Here is a 10,651-nt window from a genome sequence, read left to right on the forward strand (position 1 = left end):
AAGCTTCAAAAGCTGAGTGCGTTGCTCTGGAGGAAGATCGGCGTCTATGGAACGGAGGAACAAGTCTGTAGAGGGGGGAGCGGGCGCAGGTGAAGGGGGGCTGAGCGCAGTCACAGCACAGTGCGGCGCGTCGTCAGGTTCCTCAGAGATCAGAAGAGATGCGATTGGCTGAATACTTCTGAGGCATTCGCCATGGCGCAAAGCAGTAGGGGAGTTAATTGTGTTAGAGACCCATAACATGGAAAGGCCAGCGGAAATATCGAGCACTGCGTAGGGCAATGGAAGGCACTTGCGGCGCAGGAAAGTATGGGCTGATGTGAAGAGAACGGTGTCATCGGTAATAGAGGCACAAGCGACACGAACAAGCACTGAAGAGCAGGGAGGAAGGTCGATATCTTCGGCGACGAGGGCTTTAGCACAAGAATTTGATGATAAGCGTCTGGTAAGGCATCGGGCAAAGTCGAGAACCCCACTTCAGTTCGAGCACAATCGATAATAGCAGCATGACGCGACAGGAAATCCCAGCCTAAAATTACAGCGTGCGAGCAACTTGGCAGCACGACGACCTCAATCGTATAAAGAGAATTCTGGATAACTACTCGATCGCTAGGTTCTGGTAAGGTTCTGGTGGTACAAAGAAAATGCCGACACCGCGCAGCTGCCGGGGGAGGGAAGCGGCACGGGGTTAATGAGAGTCGGAGCGGCCATTACGTGTTTCTGGGCGGAGCCACACTGAAAGAGGGAGAACTGCTCGCCAGCACGTTGCGTGCGAGAGCAGCGGTTCAGTGGCTGACATCGTTTTGTTTCCTGTGCATTCTTGCGTTTTCAGCATGGGCAAGCGGCATCTCAGTGGAAGGCTGATCGCTGAGGTTGAAAGGAGACGTATCCTGTGGGACATCCGCAGCAATGATTATCTAGATACATCCTAGAAGGAGCAGGAATGGAAGGCCGCAGCCACACCCTTGCGCTCCGCAATTACCCCATTCCCCTAACTGTTGGTCCCCTGTTCTAAAACTCGCTAATGAGGTGTTTGCTTTGCCAGTATACCCCACACTCCACTCTTGTGCTATGGCTTCATCATTTGGAGCCTTAGCTGTTGGAAATGACGCCTTTGTCACCATCCTCTGATCACCGCCGTCTCCGAAAAATTGAGCGAAGAGACGCTGACATGGAAAGCAGAAGTTTACCAAAGGCAGCAAATTCAAGAAAAGAAATAAATGCACTATAAAATAACGAAACTGAACAAAGCACGAGTCTTTAGCGTAAGATCGGCTGGGGAGCACGCGCTACCTCGCCTAATGCCTATCAGAGGTGGCTGCTCAAGAAATGCGTAGCGCATTGGGGGTCAGTTTCATGGCAGTTTCAGTGCACGATTACATAAATTTGTTGCAGTAGGAAGAGTTCGGCGAAGATAGCGGTGGGTCGCCCGCTGGGAACACGTGCGAATGTCCACGCTGAGCTCGAAGGCTGTAATGAGTTTCTTGTCTTGCCAGCGGACCTCAGGTGCCTCTCTTGTACTGTGGCTTCTTATTTCGAGTCATAGCTGATGCAGGGTGATGCTTGTGTAATTTCTTAGCACACGTGACCCAGAAGAAAGAGAGGAAACTCAGCTCGAAGCCCACGGCGACAGCCATTGCCGTTTTCTGCACACCTAGGCAGCAATAATATATATATATATATATATATATATATATATATATATATACACACACCGGGTGTCCTAGCTAACTTGAACCAAGGGTTACAAAATACAAAGTAATATGTTCGAGGTAGGTCAGTGAAACCAATTGCATACAACTGCCAGCCAGTTTGCGCACTACAGGCAATTTTTTGTTTTGCAATTACTTAATTAGCTACTTATGTTAATTTCTCTAATTTATTAAATATCGACTTTAGACCAAACATGTGAATTGGAAAGTTGTAGAGCACCTTCAGAAAGCCCCATTCCATTAATTGCGATAAAGAAAGTCTCACGTGTATCTTTTTTTCCGGGCTCAGAAGAAAGCCCGCGAAATACAAATAATACCGCGTGACTAGCGCATTTGTGAGCCGCGATTGTGGTGCTCTCAGTCGTGGTTTGAGCGAACGAAATCAGCTGCGGCCGTGACCCGATGGTCCCGTTGCAGCGGCAGGCAGAAATGTTGGCGATGGTTCGAGCGAGCTCGAGCGAGCCCGTCACCACCGCGATTTTGGCCAGACCAGCGCACCGCAGCAGCCTGCATCACGACAGGCGGATGACGATAAACAACCGGCAAATGAAGGCGCAGCGCTAATTTTAGTCGAGTCACGTGATGTCATCTCGCCCCTTTACCCAAGCCTGTATGCGCAGATTCAGTGGCTGATACCTTATCGGTCATCCGTTTGTCGTGACGTTCGCTGATGGATGAGAAGGAGGCCTTGTTAAAATCTCGGTGGTGTCGGCTCGCCGCTCTCGCTGCTACTGCACTGTCACGTAGGCCGGCTGTCTGACGCGGACGAAGAAGCCATCGCAGGCATATCGGCCTGCCGCTTTAACGGGGCCAAGAAGACACGCTGCAGTTAATTTCGTTAGCTCAAACCACGGCTGAGAGCCCCACAATAGCGGTGCACAAATGCACTCGTCAATTGGTATTATTTGTATTTCGCGGGCTTTCTTCTGAGCCCGGAAAAAAAGATACACGTGAGACTTTCTTTATCGGAATTAATGAAATGGGGGTTTCTGAAGGTGCTCTACAACTTTCCAATTCACATTTTTGGCCTAAAGTCGATATTTAATATATTAAAAAAATTAACATAATTAGCTAATTAAGTATATTGCAAAACAAAAAATTGCCTCTAGTGCGCAAGGAGGCTGGCAGTTGTATGCAATTGGTTTCCCTGACCTACCTCAAATATATTATTTTGTACCCCTTGCTTCAAGTTAGCTGGAATACCCGGTATATAGGTATATAAACGACGCTCGGCTGCTGACCATGTCGGAGTGAATCTGCCAATGCCAGCGCGGGCGTTGGGCACGCACGCGATGCATTTTCGTGCGCAATAAAAAAAAAGCGCACCATAGTGGGCTACGCTTAAAACTGCGCATCTTTGAGCCGTCATAAAGATCACCTAAGCTGTCATACAAGCATGGCATTTGCGGGCGTTCATCTTGTCGAAGCTGCTGATTACACTGCTGCTATCGCTACCAGCTTTTCTGTTAGTACTCCTAATAACTATCCCAAATTGCGTAGTTTATTTAGCATTGATTCCAGATATCGGCAACCAAGGATGAGTACAACCGTGCCTTCAAAATACCCTGGAATATTTTTGTAGGGCAAATAAACAACTTTCACTCTTATAAACAATTTTACTGATTGTTAACGAACTTTGACGCCAGGTAGAAGATCTTACTTCGTCTGTAAAACACCGCCTACAGTCTGCGTTGAAATATATTAATGCAGCCGACTCTCGTTAGTTTCACCTATCAATGCCGCCAAATTTTCGATTTGATTCAAGTAGAACAGGATGTATTTCGAGTGCGACAAGTAACTTTCCTTTCGTTTAGCCAATACTCGGCGGTATCGCCAAGTTCGAATTTCCGACTGCACACGTAGTAAAAACCCTGGAGATGTTTCCGCTTTTTCAGTGCTCACGGAATGCAAGCACGGCGCAGGCACTGTAATATTTGGCTCATGCAGGTGGAGCGAATGCGCTAGTTTTTATTTCTTAGGACAAAGTACGTATGACATATTAATCTTTTTCCTTCTACTAAAGAATAGGCCGCTAGTAATAAGGTTGAGAATAAATGAGAATAAGACAATTGGAGCGTTTTTAATTAGTCACACCATTGAGGTATTGAATGGATTCTACGTTCTTGTGACATTGTTATTATTAATTTATTGTAATCCTGCATATAGGTTTCTAGCAGGCTCTATGAAGTTTTTCCAATCTTGCACTCGAGTCACCGTGTAGTAGAAGACGAAGTATCCGTCCTTGGATAAGAAATATTTGGACGGTCGTCCCTCACGAGGCCATTCTGTTGAAACTTCTTTCGAAAAATCATGAAATGCAGTTGTGTTTGCTTTCCTCGCGAAGACCAGAGCGCTTTTGCAGCGGCAAGTACACAAAGCATTGTTGGCGCAAGCCCCAAGCCTTTGCAGTGGGCCTGGCAATAGCGGCCGCTGCAGCAGACGACGCAGTTTTTTTTTTCACCCTGAGCGCAGCGTTCGCGCATAAAGGCACGCTACTGCGCCGCTACCGCCAGGACTGCCAACGGCGTCGGCAAGCCGAACGTAAATCAAATAGGCCACTTTGTAACCTTGCCATATGCGGTTGGGCACCCCACCCCGGCCGCTTGTGCAGTTGTGCGCACTGAGGCGGCTTTCCCGCACTGCGTAATCCGATAAACAGTCATTGCGCGTGGCAATGTCACTAAAATCATGTTGAATTCTTCAACATTATCAAATACAAAAAGGAGTCTGTATTTGGTGAGTGAGAAATCTATATACCGCGTTTTGTGAAACTCCAATGCCGAAAAGCCGAGTTAGCGGTATTTCAAGTGATTATTTCTGATGTTAATTTTATAGAACCACACGGCCGAATGTGGTAATTTATAGATGATTAAAATTTAAAAATTCTCTTTCTTCTACTTCTTCATCTCCTTCTACATCTCGCTCTTCCTCGTCCTTCTACCGTTACTGCTCTACTTCGTTCTACTCCCCCTCTGATTTTTCTATTTCATCCTGTTCTACTTTTTCTACTGCTTCCTCTACTGTACTTCTTTACTTATACTTCTTGCTCTTCTCTACTTTCCCTTCTTCCTGTTGTTGTGCTCTAGTTCCTCTTCTAGAAAATGAAACATAGACGGCCCCCCCAACGGTGCAACGCATGTTGCCGGGAATGCCCTGGTTACCACATGAGAAAAGCACTTTCTGAGCTACGTCTCCAGATTTAGTGCTTTGGCAACACCAAGAAACGACGGCACTCGGGCTGAGCGATGCTGGTATCCCTCTGGGAGGTTGCAAGTGAGACACGCTTTGACGCCAAGATGTGATATATCCCTGTCCCTACTACCCCTCTCCCTTGAATAGGCCTTCGTGTCAGCTTGATTTTAATCCGCAGGCATTAAGTGTCTATGTTCGAAGCACCACGTGCCCAGAGTTTGTCATCACGATTCCGGTGAACTGAAAATGCTTTTACGAAAAACAACAATTGTATGCGAAAGAGGACCATAGAACTTCGCCAAGGAAACAGTGTTAGTTGATTAGTTAATTTCGGAAGACGGCGTATCCTTCGATGAAAAAATGATTCATGAATGTCAGTTGAGAACGAAAAATAAAGTTAGGGAAAAATATGGCGAGGAGGAGCAAGCAAAAACATAAATGAACACGGGGGACTCACCTTGGCGACATTCCCATGGTGACCGCCATTGGCGCCACCAGGCGCCCCTACAACCGCGCGCCTCTAGCAACGGTCAAGTCATGGAGAGCCAGCGCCGCAGCATGTCTTTGCGCGTTGGAAGAGGAGGCGAGCCGGTACAAAAAACATTGTGGCGCGTAGTGTAGTGAGGCAATGCTCATTCCTCCGATCCGGGCGGCCGCAGTGATATCAAACGTTCTCATTAAAAATTATTCCCTCACTTTTTCTTCATCTTCCTTTATTTTTTCTTATTTTACTTCTTCCGCTTATAATTGTTCCGCCTCTCCTCCTTCTACAACTTCTGCTTCTTCAAAAATTGCGTTCCTATAATCTGCTGACGTGAAGCATGTATGCTGAGACACAAGCGCTGGGGATTCGGGGACAGATGTTTTATTCGTATTATGCAATAACCTGGGCAATGTCATCATGTCTTTGTCTTCTGGATCAATAGACCGACAGTGCTGCTGAACGAACCGGCGAAAAAACATTTGTACTGTCTTGCCTTCAATCCCTTAATGCCTCACGGTCTGCCAAAGACTTCAACCAATAATTCGGCGCCTGTCATAGTTTCAAACTTGACACCGATGTCAGACGGCAAGGTATGTATCTACCGGTGGGTTTCAGGTCCGGTCGCTCCTATAGCTTCGCCTCTGTCCAATCCAATCCGCAGTGATGTTTTGTGTTGAATTCATCTTTATGGCGTTACCTATGGTCCGCAATGATCATTATCGCATAAAATATATTGTTATTCGAGCTGGAGCTCTGGTTTCCTGCGCCAAATTTAAAACTACGGGCACCAACTGTTGTTTGCTTTGGTGCACTGGAAGCGATCGCGTAATTTCGCTGAAGCAGAGATTTATTTGGGGATACCGAAAAATTTCAATTATATCTGAAGTGCATGCAGGTGAGAGTTGTGGTTATTTGCTTTTCACGCACTTTTATGTATGATGCATGTCACGGGCAAGTTATTTTATGCGCTAAGACTTGCCGTTCCTCTTTTTATTTTGTACTTGGAGATATTCGCTTGGAAAGAGGGCTAGTTTACAGCAGGAAATACAGCCATCGGTGACTGCTCCTGAAGCGCTGCGCTACCATTACATATCACTAACGTGTCGCCTTCACCTGCCATAAGTAATCATTTCTTGCGTCGAAGAAAATCTGCCTGAGGGCGACAAAACGGTTCGTGTATAGTTCACAGACCTTTCCCGTGCAGTTTATTTACTACAACTTGCATGGCTTAAGCAAACATCGCTGCAGATTGCTTACTCTGACGAGCAACTTCAATCCTGAATGGGAAAGGGCTTACTTCACTTCTAGATCATTGCACCGCCGTGTACATCAATACTCCAGTCATAACTTGAACATTTTGTTCTGATCTGGTAATCCTCGCCAGTTCTACCGGTGTAAGATTTTGCAGTTTCTTCTATTTGTGCATCACAAGGTATCCAATCTGCCGCTGCATGTATTAGGTATCCAATCTCCCGCTGCATGAAAACCATGTGCTGTAACGTCAGGTTTCTCGTAGCAGATTTGATAAAGGACTTCAAAATGACCGTTATACATCGTTCAATGTAATACAGTACGCAGTCATCACATTCTTAAGCATCTCATTCCTGGACTGCTCCTGTCAGATGGTACGAGAACGAAAATGGTGCACCCAGTGCATTTTTACTTCTTTTTATATGCTGTCTTTCTAAATGCATTGAATAGGTTTTAATTTTACGGCACTACTGTTACCACGGGCAGGCACATGGAGGGCGTTAGAATGTGGTGTTTGTAACAGGACGAGCGCTGTTATCACAGTTTATTAGCACACTTTATTCATCATGTCACAGTACCATCTAGCCCAAATGTCTGTGCTATGTAAATGAAGGCTGCGTACTAGCTTACAAAACCTCGGGTTCTGTGACGTGCGCACTCATGGCACTGCATACGAGCACCTAGCTTTTGCGTTTTTCCCCCATTGAATCGCAATATACTCCACCAGGAATGAATCGGGTCCACTGACTCGGAGCCCGAGCGCTCTGACCACACAAGACACCGTGGTGGCTGAAATTGTTTGTGTACGTCAGGTTGTCAAGGAGTCATTCTAGGTGTGAGGAGTGTGCTGACAAATACTTCGAAATTTTTCGGCGCGGCGCGTTTGCGGACGGTGTCTATGTAAAGATCGTCCTCTGTTCGACTCGCGGCAAGTTGTGCTCCTTGGCCCTTGACTGCGTGCATTGTTCACGGTGCCTGGCCTCCGATGCATTCATTCATTACTGTCCAAGCAATGAACTGCTATGTGCAGGCGGGCATGATGCTGTCTCATTGCTCCTTGGAGCTGAATCGTAGCGTGTATACGAGGAGACTCCACCTTGGGCATTTTATTTACTCTCGATTCCATATGGCCGACCGGAATAGGGGCGCCTTAGTTCAAAGCGAATGCTACATCGCACAAGGAGAATCTTCGTGTGAGCGGCTAGTGCTGTAAAACTTCATTTATAATATTTCTCTAGAAAAGCTTTTACGAAATTTTCATGTAAGCTTGCCGAGTATCGCAGGGGTGTTAAACATGTTATTGAAATAGCAGTATCAACTATGCAACGTCGCAAACAGGAGCAACGAAGGAAGGCTGCAAATTTGAAACCTGAACTCTCTACACAGTGGTTGCGCAGGCAATCCCTTAAAGAAATAAAGAGTTACTAAGCCGCAAAACATCCTACAATACGCGAATCGAATTCAATTGAAACTATTTGCTTTTTCTTTCCTTCTGAATTCGTAAAATGGTCGCTAGGGGGATACCACCTGCGTTAAAGCGTGGCATGGTATAGAAGCTGTGTACCGTGCGGCTGGGTACAGCAGCTTCAAAGTAGGCGCCGTCATATTCCCCCACTCCAGTTTTCCTTCCTGCGTTGTCCCAAAATTCTCCACAGCTTTTGTTTGGCACCATGCTGCCGTCAATATAAGTATGGAGCCTCGCGTCTATGGTATGCACTGCAACATATGCATTATGAGGACGACATTCTTTGGTGCGCCTTCCTTAGGCGACCTGAAAAATAGGTTTTGTCCTGAGGATTTGATCTTGGTAAGGGAGTATGTTGTGAACATAAAGGTTTGTTCATCATTCGACTTTTGTCCGTACATCACGTATAGGAGTATTTCGTACTCAGCCCTTGAAAGGGGTCATTGTCTGTAACCGGTGTGTGAACATAAGAGACACAAACATCCTGGCGTTTTTTTTTTTTCAAGGCTCTAAGGAAACAACCTCAAAATTAGCAAGAGAAGAGTAAAGAAACCTGGCATCGGAAGCGAAGTTAGAATGTAATATGAGAGTGAAAAAATCTTTGTTTGTTGAAAATGCATCTTGTTTGATATTCAATAGTTGCCGTTAATTAACAAGCTTAATTCACTCAGGAAAGACCAACTACTGCTTTTGACACATTTCTACAGATTTAACGGCATGCTTTAACGTTTAGGGGAGCTATCTTGGGGACGCTAGTGACGCACGAAGGCAACGAAGCCCCCATAACATTAGCCGGCGCAATTGTGTTCTGCGCATGCGCGACGGTATAAGTTCATCAACTGCAGGTTGTCGTCTACAGTTCTGTCTGCAGTTGTAGCTTGAAACAATCTCTGCATGAAGCCTGAAATGAATCAACTGAAACGACAGGTTTTATCCGGCTCATATCCGTTGATACATGCATCCTAGTATTTTGGCGCATGCGCGAAACGAAAGGTCGCGCTGTGGCGAACGTGTACTATAAGCCCCTGAGGCACTGACGCCACTGTAACATCGTCACTGTGCTACGTCACGCATCGCGTAATGGGTGCACAACAGTAAAACAAGTTGCAGAGAAATAGCATGCTGCTGGGAACATAATTAGAACCCGCGGTGAAGTGCTAAGGTCAACTCCGGGATAGCTAGGATAAGTAATTAAGTCATTGCCGTGTTTTCATTTTTGTTTTTTGAAGCCATTCCCTGACATTGCACATGTTTAATAGCGACTTTCTCGCTCTGTACGGCGCCGTCTTCATCAATTTTCGTTTGCGTGCAAGACAGTACCAAAGTAAGACCAGTGCAGATACTTGCACGAGCTGACCAAAGTTTGAACTCGTAGCCACATCAGCTTAGGAAGCCATGCCACAGCGCAGGAGCAAGCGACATTCCGGAGTGTTTTGCGTTGTTGCTGGGGAAAGAGCAGGGATAGATAGGAAAGCCTAACATCCACACTTCCGGGTTAGATCCGGAGCTTTCCAGCATTCCACACATCTTGGCAGCCCATGCCACTCTGCGCGCGATGGATGATATGATGGGCGCTAAGCATGGCTCCAGCAATTATTTTATAGAAATGCGGGTCAGTGGAAGTTTCAAAGCAATCGGGTGTGCCCACCCGTCACTCGATGTCCAAAACCAGGCTGTTGTGGCTCTGATATACAAAAGCAAATAATACGAGCCAATTAGGTCCAGGAAGGTTAGTGCATTCTGGTCGTTTGAAACCCAAAACAAATTTTGCTTGCACTTTAGCCTTCCGTATCTCCTCGGAAATGAACAAAAAAGCAATTACATCACAGCACACTTTAATGTCTGTCGAAAAAGAAAAAAAAGGGGCACAGTCTGAGGTGAAACAGTTGTCAGCTCATGGAGTCGATGTCAGGAGTTCATCCTCCACGGTGTTGTCGAGCGAAACTGGCTGCAGGGCCTCAACGATAGGCAAGTCCTCCAGTTCACTGTCCCAGTGACTTTTCTCACTTGGAGGCGTCTTAGGGCGCAGTTCAGGTGTGAGGATAGGCGGTGGGCTTGACCAGGATTCATCGGCCACGTCCTCGATAACCTCTGGACTTCTCAGCCCAATGAAACTAGCTGAGGGCTTCGCTTCGGTGTCACTCATACAGCGTTCGGACTCACCCCTGTCTCCGTATTCTGTTTGGGCTCCTTCTCCAGGCCAGACAGTGCCCACCCCTTGTCCCTCCTCGGGCGTCGTGTTAAGCTCATTCGAGTCGCCATCGGTTGCTGCGGTCTGGAGCTGTCCTTGGGGCTCTGGTTGGTTGCCGCCGCCGCCATCATGCGATGCTTCTGCCATGTTAGCTCTTGGGACCGTTCGACGTAAGTGCCGTTGTACGTCGGTCACGTCGGCAAGAGGCCTTCGCGGTTCGGCCTTTTCATCGCTGCTGCTCGGAAAGGCAGATGCCTGAGACTTACGGGCATCCATCTTCAGTAAAAAGGGATAAGAATGCGGCTTCGTCTCAAAATGGGCTTGTGCAAACGGGCGATGCTTCGACGCACTAGCTGGGT

The sequence above is a fragment of the Amblyomma maculatum genome, chromosome 1, assembly GCF_055883805.1.
Source record: "Amblyomma maculatum isolate TAMU_Amacu chromosome 1, ASM5588380v1, whole genome shotgun sequence".
Classification (NCBI taxonomy): domain Eukaryota; kingdom Metazoa; phylum Arthropoda; class Arachnida; order Ixodida; family Ixodidae; genus Amblyomma; species Amblyomma maculatum.